At 36.3% G+C, this 20,813-nt stretch overlaps 1 long non-coding RNA gene across 1 annotated transcript; it reads right to left on the bottom strand.

Moving 5' to 3' along the window:
* Window positions 1–705: 705 nt before the first annotated feature.
* On the bottom strand, window positions 706–19,012 carry LOC122467378. The gene is made up of 3 exons (XR_006292959.1): window positions 18,726–19,012; window positions 5,917–5,999; window positions 706–871 (listed from the first exon to the last, which is right to left on the bottom strand). It is a non-coding gene; the product is annotated as an uncharacterized LOC122467378 (long non-coding RNA).
* Window positions 19,013–20,813: the final 1,801 nt, after the last annotated feature.

Here is a 20,813-nt window from a genome sequence, read left to right as displayed (position 1 = left end):
CTCTTTCTCCCTGTCCCTCCCCAGTTAGTGTGTGCTTTCTCTCTCTCTCTCTCAAAATAAATAATTAAACTTAAAAAATTATATTTATGACTCATTGGCATAAAGATGAAGGTATTAATATTATACACTAAAACATTTATTTGACCTAAAAGTTCATTTCTTTCTTCCAGTTACAAAATAAAGTAAACCATTTTTGTGGACCCCTAAAAGTAGAGTGGATCCTTGGCAGTGTGTCCACTGTCTCATGAGTAAGTTTTCCCTGTGTACATGTGCTCTCATTTATACATCTTCCTCACTTATACAATCCACAGCTTAAAGGGGCTTCTCCAAAGGACAAGCTTGGAGAATGTCAAGATAAGATCAACTTGAGCTTAGAGTAAATGACTCAGTGTCAAGAAGGTTCTCTTAAAGGAGGATTATATTTTTTTTCCTAATTGAATGATTCAAATACATAATGACTCTTTTTTGAAAGAGTCTAGAGCCATTGACAATTTGCTAATTAAAAGCCTAGTTTTCTAAAGAAAATTTTTTTAGATAGAACCAAGGCTACTATGGACATTCACAGTCATTTGTTTTGTTTGTGTCTTACCAATTTAGAGCAATATTTGAGTTCATCTGAAATAAAAGTAAGTATCATTTGTATGATGGTTTACAACTAACAAAGCCTTTTCACATATATTACTCATTTGATCTACATACTCAACCTGAAAGTTTGGGGGCTTTTATTTTTCATTTGACAGGCAAGAAAAACAAGACTCAGATGGATGAAGTGACTTCCCCAAGGTCGTACAGCTGGTAGCGCAGAGTCTGGGACTCATGCCCAGTTCTCCTAATCCCAGAATCTCATATTCTTTCCAGTACATCATGCTGCCTGTAGGGGAAAAAAAAGCAACTATGTAAACACACGCATTAAAAAGTTGAGCTCATACTTCTAAGTAGATTGGTGTTCTTTTAGAAAATCCAATGACATTTTTGTAGATGTAATTGTTCTAGGTTTAGTTCTAAAACATTTTAATAAGAAGGTGGTTGACAAAATTTATTTTCAATGGAAGTCAAAATTAATAATATTTTGAGTTCATACGAAATTCTATGGATCATGAAGTTTGATAGAAATTATGATGAATATGTCAGTAATGGGTAGATAAGGTATGTATTTTTAATGTCAAATTCCAAGTCTTTGTTTCTTAGCTTGTTAGATTTCCCTTTCCTTCCTTTCTCTTCTCAGTTTCTTAAGGCTTACTGTGGATGTAGACTCCTCTCATATCCTCTTTTGGTAAACAACCTAATACAAACTTTTCTGTGAGTTATCTTTTATCAACTCCTTTGCCCTTGAAAGGGGTAATTTCCTCACAAATAAAACAATGGAAGGAAGGAATGGCATCGAGCAAGTCTGATCTTGAAAAAGGCAAAGTTCTGCAAAGCATGAAGATTAAAACATACATTATCCAGAAAAACATATCCAGAAAAACAAATGAGGGTTATTAAAGTTAGCATGAATACTCACTCTTCACAAGAAAGTTGGGTGAAACAAAGAATGAGATTTTAGAGATTTCGGAAGGACTGTAACCCAACACCATACAATATACAAATTGGCTTTTCAAGTATAAATTTGATAGTTTCATAGTTCTGGGAACTAGTGTGACCAAAAAGAAACTCTATGAAGCCAAGTTTGTAAGGTCAAGAAGTGAATAACTGAATGTGAACATGTCATCCCCGTTCAATTTCATTTTGATTACTGACAGAAGGAGGGTCAGGAAATATTTATTGTATTTTTCTGGAATGCATTTCTGAAGTTTAAAAATATTACTTTACTCAGAAATAATCAAATTAATTTCACAATTGTCTTGATGTTACATATCTTGCCACATAGTATTCTCTTGTGATATGAATATAAATAATTATACCGTATGATTTTTAAATACACAACCTAATTTCATTTTATGTTCTATATTTCTCAAACTTGGTCTCTGAGTCACAAAACAAAAGGTATGTTTCAGGTGTAGCTTCATGAAGCTAGTGCTGCACAGATTGCTTTATCTGTTACGGAAACTAGTCTGGATCATCCAGCAGAAGAACCAAGCGGCACTTGGAGATTATGGAAGGCAGAAGGTTTATTTTATATGGGTGGGCTCAGAGGAGATCATTCTCCAGAGGTCTGAGCCCAGAGCATCAACAGAGGGGACAATTTATATTCTGTTACTTCTGCATTCCTCATTAGTAGTAATTTGCCACCTGAGGCAAGCAGGGTGGGAGTAAGAACCCGGCTGGGAAGTCTTCAGGCAGGGACTGAAATTCCCTTATCAGTCCCGTCGGCCAACGTATAACAGATTTTTCCCTAACATATCCACAACAGACATCCTATCCAGAAAGTCAGCAGTTCAACCAAATGTTGCATTAAAATCCAACTTGGGGGGCTCCTGGGTGGCGCAGTCGGTTAATTGTCCGACTTCAGCCAGGTCATGATCTCGCGGTCCGTGAGTTCGAGCCCCGCGTCGGGCTCTGGGCTGATGGCTCAGAGCCTGGAGCCTGTTTCCGATTCTGTGTCTCCCTCTCTCTCTGCCCCTCCCCTGTTCATGCTCTGTCTCTCTCTGTCCCAAAAATAAATAAACGTTGAAAAAAAAAATTTAAAAAAAATCCAACTTGGGGCACCTGGGTGGCTCAGTCTGTTAGGTGTCCTGCTTCGGCTCAAGTCATGATCTCCCAGTTCATGAGTTCGAGCCCTGCGTCAGGCTCTGGGCTGACAGCTCAGAGCCTGGAGCCTGCTTCAGATTCTGTGTCTCCCTCTCTCTGCCCTTCCCCTGCTCGCACTCTCTCTCTCAAAAATAAACATTAAAAAAAATTTTTAAAAAAGCTTAATATAGCAATCAAGTACCTGAAGCAATGTTTGTGCACTGTGTGTTCTTTATACTTAGGCAATTTGCTACCACAGTAGCGAATTTCATTTGAAACTCTAAGAACAATATTTTACTGACTGGTACATGGAATATCCCCAAAATTTGAATAAACATTATTGGAACTAAGAGGAAAGAATCAATACAGATTGGATACTTCATAGGCAGATGGGCTTTAAAAGGGGATACTTTTTTTTAATTTTTTAAAATGTTTTTATTTATTTTTGAGACAGAGAGAGGCAGAGCATGAGCAGGGGAGGGGCAGACAGAGAGGGAGACACAGGATCCAAAGCAGGCTCCAGGCTCTGAGCTGTCAGCACAGAGCCTGACATGGGGCTCGAACTCACAGACTGTGAGATCATGACCTGAACTAAAGTTGGACGCTCAACTGACTAAGCTACCCAGGCTCCCCAGAGGATACTTTTTTTTAAATTTTTTTTAAAGTTTATTTATTTTGAGAGAGAGAGACAGAGAGACAAAGCACAAGTGGTGGAGGGGCAGAAAGAGGGAGACACAGGATCCAAAGCAGGCTCCAGTCTCTGAGCTGTCAGCACAGAGACCGACACGGGGCTTGAACCCATGAACCATGAGATCATGATCTGAGCTGAAGTCAGACACTTAAACTGACTGAGCCACCCAGGCCCCCAGGATACTTTTAATAACAGTTTTATGGAAGGTCAGCCATGAGTCAGGTGTGTGTCAAGCAAGAGAGATACGAGAATGAACAAGACATAACCCCTAACTTCAAAGAGCTCAAAGGGACCATCATTATCTTCAAAATCTAACACACTAATTGGCACAGAAGAGATGCTAATAAATCTTTGCTAAATCAGCAGAAGGTCTGCTTAATATTACAAAAAAAAAAAACTGCTACAAACACAGATACCCACAGGAGCTCTAGGCCAGAAGGTCAGAGTGAATAAAAGAAGGAGGCATGAATGGAATGGAAGGGATAATAATAGATGTGGCCAGTATTAGACAACATGAATGAGACGTAGTGTGGAAAAAATTTCCTAAAATGAAAGATAAACGTGAATTTTATCAGAAAGGGAAAAGGAAGCTAATGAAAATACTAGAACAACTTTCCCCCACCAAAAAAAAAAAAAAGTACAATAAGAAAATTGTAATAGAAAACCAAAATTTAGGTTGAAACCAAAAACTTAACTTCATTGATAATGTATATTTTGTGTCAGTTTAAAGTATAAATTTTAAAACAAATTTTGGAGACCGTGATTATGACTTGCCCTTAACAAAATCATCATTGTTTTAAAACTTCCATTTTCTTCAACCATTGGAGCTCCTATGCTAAATAGTGGTAGATTGTTAAACATTGTTTTCATATAGTATTTGTTAACTAATTTTTTTAAATTTGTTTTGAAACTTGGGGAAAGCATGTGGCGCTATAGATACGGTGATGGAAATTGTCAAAACTAAAATTCAAGAGTGCATTTTAGAAAAGCTAGTACCCACGTAACTGAAGACTATCCCAGAAAATTCCTAGTTGAATTTTTTGTTCAGTTTTACGTTTAATGAGATCACACAAAGCAATAACTGGTAATAATTTGCATAAGCTACTGAAAATAATCTTTCATCTTCACAATGAACTTTTCATCCACTTAAACGAATAGGAATGGAATCAGTATTACAAGTGATTCATCAGCTTGACTTAATTGTTCAAATCCGTCAAGTTTCAGAGAGCAACTAGCAAATCAGACAAAGCAGAGAGTACAAGAATTCAATATCTCAGATATCAGTGACATTTTGGCTATGGGAGTTTTGTTTCATTGAAAAGCATGATAAATCTTAAAAGGACAATTTCCACTTAGTCTTTATCAGAGATAAGCATTGTTGGCAAATAAACTAATATATGATTCTGGAAAAAAACATCTTCACTCCAGGGGCTAAAATGGAGCCAACTATCAAAAAGCTACTTGCTGCCAAGACCCCTCCTTAGTGCTTTGTTATTCCAACAGGGATTTTTCTATTCTAAAAACCTAACAAAGTTTCAAAGCTCTTTCAAAGAGGTCCTGAGTTCCCAAAAATACATATTTATGCTTCCTTTACTCAATAAAGTAATACAATCATGACACACTTTTTTCCCAAAGACCTGTACGATAATAAATGCATTATTTAATTTTAAATTTTTTTCATTAGCCAGAAAAATTTTGAATTATGACAGATTTTATGTGCTCAGTGATATTGTTTACAGGTGAATGTTTACTTTTTATTTCACATTATATAATATGGCCTTATAACTGCTTAGCTACTTAAACATTAGGTGAGACAGTATCTTAAGCATTTCACAGAATAATATATTATTTTTTTAATTATTGGAATAAAATACAGATTTGTTTTAAGTCTATACCTACTCTATTTTATGAAAACTGTGACAAATTAAAACACATATGCTAGTAGCATAATATTATATCCAAACTGAGAAAATCTGGCCAAATTTGTTTCTACTCAACAACAAATTTTCACTTTCAAAAGATATAATGGCAACTTATCAAAATTAGTAAAACTTTCTATTCACATAGGCCCTTTATAACCTATGGACTCCATTGTATCCCAGGAATTCATGTTTTATGCTGTTTAAAAAAAAATCATAGGGGCACCTGAGTGGCTCAGTCGGTTGAGCATCTGACTCTTGATCTCAGCTCAGGTCTTGATCTCAGGGTCATGAGTTCAAGCCCCACATTGGGCTCTGCAGTAGATATGAACCCTACTTAAAAACAAATCAATCAATCAGGGCGCCTGGGTGGCTCAGTTGGTCGAGTGCCCAACTCTTGATTTCATCTCAGGTCATGATCCCAAGGTCATTGTTTCCAGCCCCAGGTTGGGCTCTGAGCTGAGCATGGAGCCTGCTTGGGATTCTCTCTCTCTCTCCCTCTGCCTCTCTCCCTCACTCACACTCTGTCTCTAAATAAATAAATAAATAAATAAATAAAATATAAAAATAGATCTGGAGTTATCAATTAATTTTGGAAATAAAGATTAATTCTATTAAAAACAGTAAGAGCAATACCTGGAACAGAGAGTCTCCCATTGGAAGCAGGGCATGTATTTTCCACAATACTAGGAAGAGAATGCTGAGAAGATGCCAATGTTCTGAAGATACAAAGAGAAATCTAATCAAGAAAAAAATAACCTGCAGAGGGCCATGAAAGGCAAGATGTTGCAGTCCCAGAAAGCACTGAGGTTCAGGAAATATAAAAAGAGGTAATAAGAATAGAGCTTAGGTAGGTTTGGCTCAAAAAGGAGAGAGATGGAGAGAGACAAATATAATTATTAAAACTGGGACAAGTAATGAGAAAAGGTACAAGCAAAATTTTCTGTTTTAAATTGATACTGAGCCCAGTGCTTATGCTTTGCCTGAGCCTACTGATGGCAAGTAACTGAATTTAGCTGTTGGTAGAAAAAAATCTGGGGCAGAAGCCAAACAAGCAGTGTATTATCAGTAGATTGTACTGAAAAAGGAATAGGCTTTTATACAAATATGCACTATGGTAGATTGCTTTTAAAGATGACCACCAACAATTCCTCTTATGTGCATGCCCCTTTTCCCTTCAGGAAGGGGAATCTATTTCCCCTCATCTTGGTTCTGGCCTGGACTTGTGACTTATTTTGACCTGGAGGATGTGGAAGAAGTAATATACAATGTGACAGTTCTGGGCTGAGAATTTAGGAAACATGACGGCATCTACTTCTGTCTGGAAACCAGTTGTCAAGCTTTAGGAAATACAGTCTAGACTGCTGGAGAAATGGACGTACATGGAAGAGAATCAAGGTACTCTAGCCCCTTAGCCCACCACAGCTGAGGCACCAAACATGTGAGTAAGACCGTTTTGGATGTTCCAGACCCAGCCCAACCACCAACTAATTACAGCCATATGACCCCAGCTGATAGACACTACATGGAGCAGAAAAACTGCCAACCAACCTATAAGAGAAATAATAAATCATTGCTTTAATCCACTATCTTTTAAGGTGGTTACTTATACAGCAATAGATACTAAAATTTTGCAGCAAATTAAAAGGAAAAATAAAAAGTGGCTGGAGAGAAGCAGCAGATGAACTTAAAATGAACTTAAAAAAATACAAGAAGTAATCAATGTTAGGGTAGAAACAAAATGATGGCAATAGAAAGTGGCAAAGAGCGCCAAGAAATGAGCCTGGGAGGACTGATGTTTGAATGGCTTAAGTTGCTTTTTCCAAAAGGTAACCTAAAAAGTATCATGAACATAAAGAGAAAAATTCATTGTTCTGATAAAAGAAAATTAGGTCATTTCAATAATAGTAAAGAACTTACTGCATTCTAACTTGAATATGACAAGAATTCTACATTTAGACAAAATTTAAAAAGAAAATTTCTTTGGAGAAATCAGGAAGCTATCAAGACAGTCAATATTTAAAGTGCCAGAATCTCAGAGAGAAAGCAAGTTCACTGATATGAACCCAACATTCTGTAGCACTTTCCCCCAGAGGAATTTGATGATTTCTGAGCTACACAGGAGGAGAGACTAAGAAACCAAGCAGTAAGCAGTGTATAAAGGCTGCCTGGGATTTCAATAGTGTTACTACTGAAAAACTGGGGCCCTACAAGGAGGGGGATCCCTAGCAAATCTCTTATACTTTCAATTAAGAATCCAGCACTATAATATAAGAAAAAATATGAACCAAAAATAGACAAAACCTTACCAAGGACTGAAACCTGTCTTTGAATCAGATAAACCCCAGGTAGGAGTGAGGTGATCTTCCCTTAATCTAATTGCCAATTAGAAAAAGTGGGGGTGGGGGGTGGGGGGCAGAATTGTCCTTAGAAGAAGATTGTGTCTGTGAAAGTGTCAAATTATCTCTACAATTTTTCACCACAATGTCTTGTGCTCAATCAAAAACTCCAAGGCATGCCTGGAGAGGACCAAATACCTGGCAAATAAAAGAAAGAATAGACAATGGAGGCAGAGCTCCAGGTGATCCAGATGTTAGGGTTATTATATATAGTTTTTGAAATTATCATAAATATATCCAAGGAAACACATGGCAGGATGGATGATTTCACCGGACAACTGGAATATTCAAGAAGTAATTAAATTTAAATAAACACTCTATAAATGGATAGTATAATAATAAAAACTTTAAATTCAGTTGATGAGATTAACACAAATTAGACACAACAAATGAAAGGATTGGGAACTGGAAGAAAGGGCAATAGAATGGATCCACTGAAGCATGGAGAAAAAAAATATGTTAAAAAAAACCAGTAGAGTATAAACATATAGGACACGATAAAAAAAAAATCTAACATATTTATAAGTATCCCAGAAAAAAATGCCAAGAGAATGGGGGAGTGGGGGGAGAAGGGGAGGGAGGATGAGAAGAAGGGAAAAGGGAGGGGAATGATGCAGAAATAATAATGAAGAGAAACTGGCTGAGAAATTATCAAAACTGATAAAAGACAACATGTCACACATGTAAGAAATTCTATGAATCTCAAGCAGAACAAGAACAACAAAATACCCAAGTACTTCATAGTAAAACTACTTAAAACTGAGATCAACAACAACAGCAAACACCTTTAAAGTGAATACTGCAAAATAAATATTTAAAAATGTGAATTGAGTTGCTTTCCTTGAAGCTCCTCCACGATTAAATGAACACACACAGAGGCACCTAGGTGGCTCAGTCAAGCATTTGACTTCAGCTCAGGTTATGATCTCACAGTTTGTGGGTTCAAGCCCCATGTAGGGCTCTATGCTGAGAGCTCAGAGCCTGGAGCCTGCTTCAGATTCTGTATCACCCTCTCTCTCTCTGCCCCTCCTCTGCTTGTACTTTGTCTCTCTCTCTCTCAAAAATAAATAAACAATTCTTTAAATTTTTTAAATAAAAAATAAACACACTCAGTGTTGTCTTATATGTTCTTCCATTGGCTTGTGACAGAGAAGGCAGATCCACAAATATTTGTTTGGTCTCTTTATGTGATTACTGACACACATGGGTAAGGGAATAAGAAACTTTGCCCTTCAGGCTTCTCTTCTTTCCAAATCTCTTAACCTCCCTTAAGACCCTCTTTAGAAAGCTTCTCTATCTCTCTGGCATAGAATCTTAGAAATGACTTTAACCCTACACACACACACACACACACACACACACACACACACACATTTGAGCCTTGAAACTCAAGGTGACATCTCCATCTATAAAATCTCTCTCTAACCAAGTTTAGGCATCAGTGAAGTCAAAAAAATGTTTTTCCGACCTTAATCATTTAAGCTGTGATAGAAACTGCTTTTAATTTAATTAAACTAGAGGACAGTTACTTCCTCCCTGTAAGTATCTTCTCAGTACCTCAAGAATAGCCTTCAATTATTCATTTCTATCTCTTCTTCTAAGTGTGTGACAATGTTTCCTTGACTACAGAAAGTGTGTTGCTAAGCAGCACATAGTTTTGCTGGATATAAGACAAAAACCAACACCAGCAATGAAAATAGTCATGTGATATAATTATTTCCTACCTGTAATTAGCTGTGGGGTTTTTGTTAAAACTCAACAGACTACATCTGTAAAACAATGTGATTTGAGATGAATCAACATTCTTAGAAAACTTCCAGTAACTCCTACTAAAATTGTACACTATCATTAAATAAATTCACATGTTGTTAATAGATAATTGAATTCAATGACTTTACAATTGAAACAGTACTATGTTAGGAAAAAAAACAGCATTTTAACTGTCATCACTAAGCATTCCCCCTTTCTACTTTGCATAAAAACATTCATTTTGCCCTACTAGTGCTAATACTTGGGATTTGAAAACTAAATTATTTAAAAAATTCTCTAGTAGCACAATTCGTCTGAAATGGTAAAGGATAGTGGGAAATGTATAAGGCATAAAATCAGCAAATATTTATGCAAACAGATGAATAACCTAAAAGTGAAATTTCTTGATTCTTTTCCACACCTGGAAATTCAAGGGAGCTTCTATCCATTCTTCCATCAGACTCTACATGATGTTTCATTACACTGTCTTCTAATGAGTGACATTCCTAAGAATTCCTAATTCTTATCAGGAATTTTTCCATATATATCCATTTATTTCATATTCATATATTTCATATATAGGTCCATATATTTCCACCTGTATCACTAGAATAATGAGGGATCACATTAGGTTTATTTAACTACCAGCCGAAGTGGGTTCCCACCAACTTGAGCAGTTTCATCTTTGTTGATAAGGCAATGACAGGATTGCTGTGAACATTGTCTGCTTTCATAAAAGGATTAAATTTTGGGTCCAGTTTTTAGACTTCTGCTTTGAGGTAAGTCTTTCTTCTAGAATATTCCAACTAGGACCCTATGTAATGTAGCATGTTTTGTTTACTTCACATATAAAATATGTCATACTCCTTCTATGGAACAGATTCTGTTTTGAGAACAATAAGCTTTTCAAAATACTGTATTGTGATTTTTTGGTTTTGTCTTTGTTTGTTTCCTTGTTTTGTCTCAAAAAGGATGCATTAATGTCTGTATGCTAGGCATAGCAGTTCCTAAGAGCACTACAAAATTCATTACAGCAAATTTGGTGTTTTCAAATGGGCAGATCCACCAGAAGACTCATTAGCTGCTGGCTTAGTTTGTCTCCCAGGAATAGAATTGAAGTATCATACGAAGGGACCTGTTTACTTCTGAATGGTAAAGAAAACAATCAACAAAACTAAAAGACAACGGATGGAATGGGAGAAGATATATGCAAATGGCATATCAGATAAAGGGTTAGTATCCAAAATCTATAAAGAACTTATCAAACTCAACATCCAAAAAACAAAATATCCAGTGAATAAATAGGCAAGAGACATGAATAGACACTTTTCCAAAGAAGACATCCAGAAGGCGAATAGACACATGAAAAAATGCTCAACATCACTCATCATCAGGGAAATACAAATCAAAACCACAATGAGATACCACCTCACACCTGTCAGAATGGCTAAAATTAACAACTCAGGCAACAACAGATGTTGGTGAGGATGCAGAGAAAGAGGAACACTTTTGCACTGTTGATGGGAATGCAAACTGGTGCAGCCAGTCTGGAAAACAATATGGAGGTTCCTCAAAAAAAATAAATCTACATATTCAACGCAATCCCTATCAAAGTAACACCAGCATTCTTCACAGAGCTAGAACAAATAATCCTAAAATTTGTATGGAACCAGAAAAGACCCCAAATAGCCAAAGCAATCTTGAAAAAGAAAACCAAAGCTGGAGGCCTCACAATCCCAGACTTCAAGCTATACTACAAAGCTGTAATCATCAAGACAGTATGGAACAGACACTCAGATCAATGGAACAGAATAGAGAACCCAGAAATGGACCCACAAACGTATGGCCAACTAATCTTTGACAAAGCGGGAAAGAATATCTAATGGAATAAAAACAGTCTCTTCAGCAAGTGGTGCTGGGAAAACTGGACAGCGACATGCAGAAGAATGAACCTGGACCACTTTCTTACACCATACACAAAAATAAACTCAAAATGGATGAAAGACCTCAATATAAGACAGGAAGCCATCAAAATCCTCGAGGAGAAAGCAGGCAAAAACCTCTTTGATCTTGCCCACAGCAACTTCTTACTCAACGTGTCTCTGGAGGCAAGGGAAACCAAAGCAAAAGTCAACTACTGGGACCTCATCAAAATAAAAAGCCTCTGCACAGCAAAGGAAACAATCAACAAAACTAAAAGGGAACTGACAGAACAGGAGAAGATATTTGCAAATGACATAGCAGATAAAGGGTTAGTATCCCAAATCTATTAAGAATTTATCAAACTCAACACCCAAAAAACAAATAATCCAGTGAAGAAATGGGCAAAAGACATGAATAGACATTTCTCCAAGACATCCAGATGGCCAACCAACACATGAAAAAATGTTCAACATCACTCATCATCAGGGAAATACAAATCAAAACCACAATGAGATACCACCTCACACCTGTCAGAATGGCTAACATTAACAACTCAGGCAACAATATATGTTGGCAAGGATGCAGAGAAAGAGGATCTCTTTTGCATTGTTGGTGGCAATGCAATCTGGTGCAGCCACTCTGGAAAACAGTATGGAGGTTCCTCAAAAACTAAAAACAGAACTACCCTACAACCCAGCAATCGCACTACTAGGCATTTATCCAAGGGATATAAGTGTGCTGTTTCGAAGGGACATGTGCACCCTCATGTTTATAGCAGCACTTTCAACAATAGCCAAAGTATGGAAAGAGCCCAAATGTCCATCGATGGATGAATGGATAAAGAAGATGTGGTATATATATACAACGGAGTATTGTTCGGCAATCAAAAAGAATTAAATCTTGCCATTTGCAACTACGTGGATGGAACTGGAGGGTATTATGCTGAGGGAAATTAGTCAGTCAGAGAAAGACAAAAACCATAGGACTTCACTCATATGAGGACTTTAAGATACAAAACAAAAGAACATAAGGTAAGGGAAACAAAAATAATATAAAAACAGGGAGGGGGACAAAACAGAAGAGACTCATAAATATGGAGAACAAAGTGAGGGTTGCTGGAGGGGTTGTGGGAGGGGGGATGGGCTAAATGGGTAAGGGGCATTAAGGAATTTACTCCTGAAATCATTGTTTCACTATATGCTAATTTGGATGTAAATTTTTAAAAAATTTAAAAAAATTTTAAAAATAAATAAAAATAATAAAAAGAAAAATAGAACTACCCTACAACCCAGCAATTGCACCATAGGTATTTACCCAAAGGATACAAGTGTGTTATTTTGAAAAGGCACATGCACCCCAATGTTTATAGCAGTGCTATCAACAATAGCCAAAGTATGGAAAGAGCACAAATGTCCATCAACAGATAAATGGATAAAGAAGATGTGGTCCGTGTGTGTGTGTGTGTGTGTGTGTGTGTGTATGTGTGTGTATACATATATATATGTATGTATAACTCAGCCTGGATGGCTCAGTCGGTTAAGCATCCAACTTCCACTCAGGTCATGATCTCATGATTTGTGAGTTCAAACCCCACGTCAGGCTCTGAGCTGACAGCTCAGAGCTTGGAGCCTGCTTCAGATTCTGTATCTCCCTCTCCCTCTGCCTCTCCCCTGCTTATGCTCGCTCTCTCTCTCACTCTTTTTTAAAAACAAACAAACATTAAACAAAATTTTTTTAAAAGATCAAAATCATATCATGAACCCTACTACAATGGTATGAAACTAGAAATCAACCACATGAAAAAAAATCTGGAAAGAACACAAATACAAATACAAATACAAATACATGGAGGTTAAATAACATGCTACTAAATAATGAACAGGTAAACTAAGAAATCAGAGAGAAAATTAAAAAACATATGGAGACAAATGAAAACGAAAACACAGTGGTCCAAAATCTCTGGGATGCAGCAAAAGCTGTTCTAGAATGAAAGTTTATAGCAATACAGGTCTACCTCAAGAAGCAAGAAAAATCTCAAATAAACAACCTAACCCTACACCTAAAGGAACTAGAAAAAGAAAGACAAACAAAACCCAAAGACAGCAGAAGGAAGGAAATAATAAAGATTAGGGTAGAATGAAATAGAAAGTAAAAATGCAATGGAACAGAACAATAAAACCAGGAGCTGTTTCTTTAAAAAGATCAACAAAATTGATACACCATTAGCCCCAAAGAAAAAAACAAAAACAAAAACAAAACAGAGAGAAAGGACTCAAATAAACAAAAATCAGAAATGAAAGAGGACAAATAACAACACCACAGAAATATGAAGAATTATGAGAATATTATGAAAAATTATAGGCCAACAAACAAAACAACCTAGAAGAAATGGATAAATTTCTGGGAACATACAACCTCCCAAATCTGAATAAGAAAGAAATAGATAATTTGAACAGACCTGATTACAAGCAATGAAGTTGAGTCAGTAATCAAAAAACTCCTAGCAAACAAAACTCCAGGACTAGATGCCTTCACAGATGAATTCCACTGAATATTTAAAGAATAGCTAATATACAATCTTCTCAAACTGTTCCAAAAAATAGAAGAGGTAGAAGGAAAGCTTCCAAATTCATTCTATGATGCCAGCATTATCTTGATACCAAAACCAGATAGAGACACTACAGGGTTGCCTGGGTGGCTCAGTCAGTTAAGCCTCTGACTTCGGCCCTGGTCATGATCTCACAGTTCGTGAGTTTGAGCCCCACATTGGGCTCTGTGCTGACAGCTCAGAGCATTTTGTGTCACCCTCTCTCTCTGTCCCTGCCCCATTCACATTCTGTCTCTCTCAAAAATAAAAAATAAGACATTAAAAAAGAATTAAAGACACTATGAAAAAAGAGAACTATAGGTTGATATCTCTGATGAACATAGATGCAAAAATCCTCAACAAATATTAGCACACCATATCCAACAACACATTAAAAAAATCATTTACCACGATCAAGTGGGATTTATTTTTGGCATGCAAGGGTGATTCAGTATTTGAAAATCAATCAATGTGATACATCATATCAACAAGGGAATGGATAAAAAGCCATATGATCATTTCCATAGATGACGAAAAGGCATTTGACGAAGTACAAGATCCATTCATGATAAAAAACCTCAACAAAATAGGTTTAAAGGGAACCTCCACATAATAAAGGCTATACATGAAAAACCCACAAAAAAACATCATCTCAATGGTGAAAAACTGAGAGCTTTTCCCCCTAAGGTCAGGAACAAGACAAGGATGTCCATTATCACCACTTTTATTCAACATGGTACTGGAAGTCCTAGCCACAGCAATCAGACAACAAAGGAAATTAAAGGCATCCAAATTGGTAAGGAAGAAGTAAAGTTTTCACTATTTGCATATGACATGATACTATATATAGAAAACCCTAATGACTCCACCAAAAATCTACTAGAACTGATAAATGAATTCAGTAAAGCCACAGGATACAAAATCAATGTGCAGAAATCTGTTGCATTTTTATATCCTAATAATGAAGCAACAGAAAGAGAAATTGAGAAAATAATCCCATTTACAATTGCACCAAACCTAGGAATAACTTAACCAAGGAGATGAAAGACCTGTACTCTGAAAACTATAAAACATTGATGAAAGATGACACAAACAAATGGAAAGATATTGCATATTCATGGATTGGGAAAATCAATATTGTTAAAATGCCCATACTACCCAAAGCAATCTACAGATTTAATGCAATCCTTATCAAAATATCAAAAGCATTTTTCACAGAACTGGAACAAATAATCCTAAAATTTATATGGAACCACAAAAGACCCTGGATAGCCAAAGCAATCTTGAAAAAGAATAGGGCTCCTGGATGGCTCTGTTGGTTAAGCGTCCAACTCCTGATTTTGGCTCAGGTCATGATTTCTCATGAGTTTAAGCCTCACATCGGGCTCCTGCTATCAGTGCAGAGCCTGCTTGGGATTCTCTCTCTGTCCCTCCCCAGCTTGCTCTTTACACACATACTCTCTCTCTCAAAGGAAATAAATAAACTTAAAAAAGAAAAAGAAGAACAAAACTGGAGGTATCAAAATTCCTGATATCAAACTATACTACAAAGCTGTAGTAATCAAAGCAGTATGGTACTGGCACAAAAATAGACCTATAGATCAATGGAACACAATAGAGAACTCAGAAACAAACCCACAATTATATGCTCAACTAATCTTCAACAAAGAAGGCAAGAATATGCAATAGGGAAAAACATAGACTCTTCAAAAAAATGGTGTTAGGAAAACCTGACAACAACATTCTGAACAATGAAACTAGACCACTTACAGAAATAAAACTCAAAATGGATTAAATACCTAAATGTGAGATCTGAAACTATAAAAATCCTAGAAGAGAGCACAGACAGTAATTTCTCTGACATTGGCTATAACAACATTTTTCTAGATATGTCTCCTGAGGCAAGGGAAACAAAAGAAAAAATAAATTATTGGGACTACATCAAAATAAAAAGCTTCTGCAAAGCAAAAGAAACAATCAACAAAACTAAAAGACAATCTACTGAATGGGAGAATTTATTTGCAAATGACATATCTGATAAAGAGTTAGTATGCAGAGAATATGAAGAATTGATACAACTCAATATCAAAAATACCAAATAATCCAGTTAAAAATGGGCAGAAGACATCCAGATAGCCAGAGACACAGCAAAGATGTTCAGCATCATTAATCATCAGGAAAATGCAAATCAAAACCACAATGGGATATCACCTCATACCTGTCAGAATGGCTAAAATAAAAAATACAGGAAACAACAAGGGTGGGCAAAGGAACCTTTGTGCACTGTTCATAGGAATGCAAACTGGTTCGGCCACTGTGAAAAACAGTAGGGAGGTTCCTCAAAAAATGAAAAATAGAATTATCATATGATCTAGTAATTCCTTCACTGGTTGTTTAGTCAAAAAATACAAAAACACTAATTTGAAAGGATATATGCACGACTATGCTTATTGCAGCATTATTTATAATAGCCAACATATGGAAGCAATCCAAGCATCCATTGATAAATAAATGGATGAAGAAGATATAAGATAGGTATATATGAATAGAATATTACTCGCCCATAAAAAAGAATGAAATCTTGCCATTTGCAACAATATGGATGGATCTAGAGGATATAACGCTAAACAAAATAAGTCAGTCAGAGAAAAATAAATACCATATGAATTCATTCATATGTGGAATTTAAAAAACAAAACAAATGAACAAAGAAAAAGGACATAAACAAACAAACAAATACTCTTAATTACAGAGAACAAACTGATGATTCCCAGAGGGGAGGTGGATGGGTCAATGGGTAAAATAGGTGATGGGAATTAAGAGTACACTTATCGTGATGAGCACTGAGTAATGTAAAGAATTGTTGGATCACTATATTGTATACCTGAAACTAATATAACACTGTTCATTAATTCTATACTAGAATTTTTTAAAAATTAAAAACTAAAAAAGAAGAGGAGGAGATTAGGTCATAGACATGCACAGAGGAAGGGTCATGTGAAGACCCAGGGAGATAGTGGCCATCTACAAGTCAAGACAATAGGCCAGAGAAGAAACTTACTCTGTCGATAACTTGATCTCAGACTTGAAGCCTTCAGAATTATTAGAAAAATAAATTTGTGTTGTTTAAGCTCCCTAGTCTTGTTATGACAGCCCCAGCAAACTAATACAGTGTGTGACCTTGGCAATAGTTATTTAAGTATATACATTAGTAGCTTCTAGTAGCTGATCTTATATATTTATGATTTTGGAAATGTTAAACCTATTAAAATTATGCTGGGGCCCCTGGGTGGCTCAGTCAGTTAAGCCACCAACTTCAGCTCAGGTCTTGATTTTGCAGTTTGTGGGTTTGAGCCCCGCATTTGGCTCTTTGATAGAGCCTACTTTGGATCCTCTGTCTCTGTCTCTCTCTGCCCCTCCCCTGCTCATGCTCTCTCTCTCTCTCAAAACTAAATATAAAACAATTTTTTTAATTATGCCATGTTTCATACATACACATACATAGACACACATGCATTTTTGTCATGCCTTAAAAATATTAACAACTTACAAAGGCATCTGAATAATTTTGAAACCCTCAAAATATAACATTTACATCAAATGCCAGCAGACATCTTTTAAACAGTCACTATCATTATAGGAGTAAATAGACAAATTCAATATTCTATATGATTGGATAGAGTAGCAAATAGGAGTACTTTTCCCAATTTTAATTCAATACCACCTGTGTAACAATAGGCAAATCACACGTAGTTAAGGGGGGAAGTGACGATGCATGAGAACATTTGGAATTTTCCTTTTTTGGTAACTGCGACCAGTTATAAGTAGCCCATTGGTCAGCTAGAGCTTATGGATATTTTGAGGTGGGTTGCCTAAAGAGCCTGTTTGCATTCAGCCCACTGGTCACTGTGGGCCTGTTTACCCTACTCAGGTTTCCACGGCTTAAGCCTTCTGTCTAAACCTGCTACGTTAACAACGTGGTAAAACTCCATTATGGTGAATTGCATACGAGCTTTACAATTCGTAGTCAAAATAAAATACTAGAAAAGAATTCAATATTAGCATTCACATATTGCTCCCATAAGACCTAGAGATGAAATGGCCACAAGAGATATATATTGAAGGACAAGAAAAATGAAATTAAAATTAAATTAAAAAGAAAAGAGCATTTCCCTTCTATCCCAATCCAACAAACCCAGGACGCTGCCTGTATAATAGGGGCTCTGTGAATTCAGGTGTATTTTCCTAGTAGGAGTTGTTGAAATATAAGAGAGATAAGAAAGCAAAAATGGAGGAATGCTTGTTAGTTGACATTCTTGACAAAAGAATTCAAGAACTACATAGGAATGTGATCTTACAGCTCTGATGCAAACAGCACACAAACAAGCTATTTTGACAATGTGTGACAAAGACCAAGAAAAAACACTTATAAAGGAGCAATTCAGAGTACAGAGCCAGCAGAAGACTGTGTTCCATTAGCAAGGACAGAGAAAGATGTTTTGTAAAAAAAAACCCACTTTTTGTAGTAGCTTTATTATAATTACACATTTAATTATAAATTCTTTCTTACCTGAGGCCTGCCTGACCTGTCCACTCGCACTGGATACCCCTAGCACCCATAAGTTGGGTGTGAAAAAGAGCAAACACATTTGTAGAGAACAGATGAGTTCATATGGCTGCAGGCAATTCTTTATTCCCAGAAGAACTAACTTGTTCTCACAGAAAGGTTTAGAAAAGGAACTGAAGGAACCACTCTGTTCAAACAAAGCAAAAACGTCACCATTTACCTTTTGCATACACAACTGGAAACAACATGCTTCAGTCTCTTTGATTATAAAAAGCCAGTAAATGAGTAGAACATCTACAGTTTTCTGCTACCAACTGTGAATGACTTTCATTAGATTTAATAGTTAATGAACTGAGTTACTGGGGATTAGGGAGAGGGAAAGTTATTTTAGTTTCTCTAAAAAAAAAAAAAAAAAAAAGTCTAAAATAAAACTGGTCATGGATGGTACCAAAAGGCTTTCAAAAACAAAAAGTCCCCTGACCAGTAAACAGAGTTTCACCTATGAAGATAATAGTTTTAGAGATAAAACAAAACAAAAGCAAAGTTTAAGCAATTAGCAGATTATTTTTATCAAAGACACAATAGACCATCAACATTTACTTTTTTCTCCCTCTCCAAATCAGATACTGGGTAATTTCCCTTAAGGTATATTACAAGGCATGCAGTTTTTCAGGAAAAACCACATTCTCTACTAAGCTCAAAATCAGAAAACGTCCTTCCTGGTTCCTTTATTTATTTATTTTTCTGACTTGTTACGCTTCATCTCATCACTGACCTGAAGGACAAGTCTGGCATAGTTACTAATGGGCAGGTGTCCATTAGACCTGGCATGCTAGTTACAATAGAAGCTAGAGAACATCCAGCAAAAGAACATAGGCAATCAGTCCTGAACATAGTTCCTTAGAATCTGCTTCAGGGAAGCTACTGGATGCAAGACTTATAAAGTCTAAGCTGCCCAAACACTAAGATGCATTAGGTCTCAAAGGGTAGGCTGATGTCCTAATACCCAAGTGTGGAGTAGTCAAAACTATGCAATATAGCTCTCTCATGGCCTGGCTTGCCCCAGTGGTTAGGCTTATAATATCTGAGAGATAAATGGCATCTCCTTCAAGCAATCACATACCTATGAATATTAGATACTCATATATACGGGAATATTATTCCTTTAGATTTGGTTTTAAATATTAGATATTCACATTTATTAATTTTGTTCCTCTAAATGAAGGTTTTGAAAATGATTGAGTAGCAGGGTGTTCAAGGTTAAAACTTTGGTAGGCAACTTGAATATGGCTAGTCTATGCTTCCAACTAAGGGCAGATCAATAGGCTTCTAAATTAAATAAAAATAGTGAATTTCCTCTATGAGTGCTAAAGAGCTGGACTAGGGCTCAAAGTCACTAGACATCTGTATAGAGGAGCAATAAAGCATTGTCATTGTGGAGGTCACCCCAAAGCTACCAGTTAAGCATCACTCTCAACACAGCACAATACTTAAAAAAGAGAAAGCTCTAATAATACTCTGATTACTTTTTATTTTTCTCTAAAATGGATGAAAATGCTTCTATTTTATTATTTCAGTGGTGTGTGTGTGTGTGTGTGTGTGTGTGTGTGTGTGTGGTAACTGGAGAAAATTGAGCCCAGCAAGGTAACAGAGAGATTTAATTAGAAGTAATTTCTTCATTCTTGAACTATTCTACATGATGTCTAAGCAACTCGACACTTCTGTTGAAACCAGTGATTGAGATCAGGGAGGGTAAACAACAAACTGAATTTTCCACTTTCAACCAGTCACATGCTTTTGCTTGAAAAAGCTACCAGTACATCATATCAATCATCTCATTATGCAAAATGGTACAAGTCACAAGGTGCAATTTCAAAATTCCCTCTAAAGACAAGCCACTAAGCTGCAAAATCTACAAATTATCTGCTGCTAAAAGACAAGAAAAATTATATTTTCCTCTATGTGACATCAGACAGAAATCACTCAAACTCAAAATAAGGCACTGGGTCTGTGAGGTAACTGGATTATCTTAATTGTTTAAAACAAATGTTCTTCTCTTGCAGTACAGAAGCAAAATAGGATTGTTGCAGCTGCATGTTCATAGGCTAATATGCAGCTCCTTGGAGATATTATGTGAACACGCAATAATTTTAAAATTAGAAAGGTTTACAATGCTTTGCTGGAGAAGAAAAAAGGGACAAAGTTTTCTATGTATCTTCTCTAACGTACCAATTCAGCTCTCAGGTACCTTTTGAACTTTGTTCAAAATTGTTTTCCATACAATTTCTATGTGTAGCAATTCTATATA

Source organism: Prionailurus bengalensis, chromosome A1, assembly GCF_016509475.1.
Source record: "Prionailurus bengalensis isolate Pbe53 chromosome A1, Fcat_Pben_1.1_paternal_pri, whole genome shotgun sequence".
Classification (NCBI taxonomy): domain Eukaryota; kingdom Metazoa; phylum Chordata; class Mammalia; order Carnivora; family Felidae; genus Prionailurus; species Prionailurus bengalensis.
The sequence above is the reverse complement of the archived record's forward strand: the minus strand, read 5'-3'. Positions and strand labels throughout refer to the sequence as shown.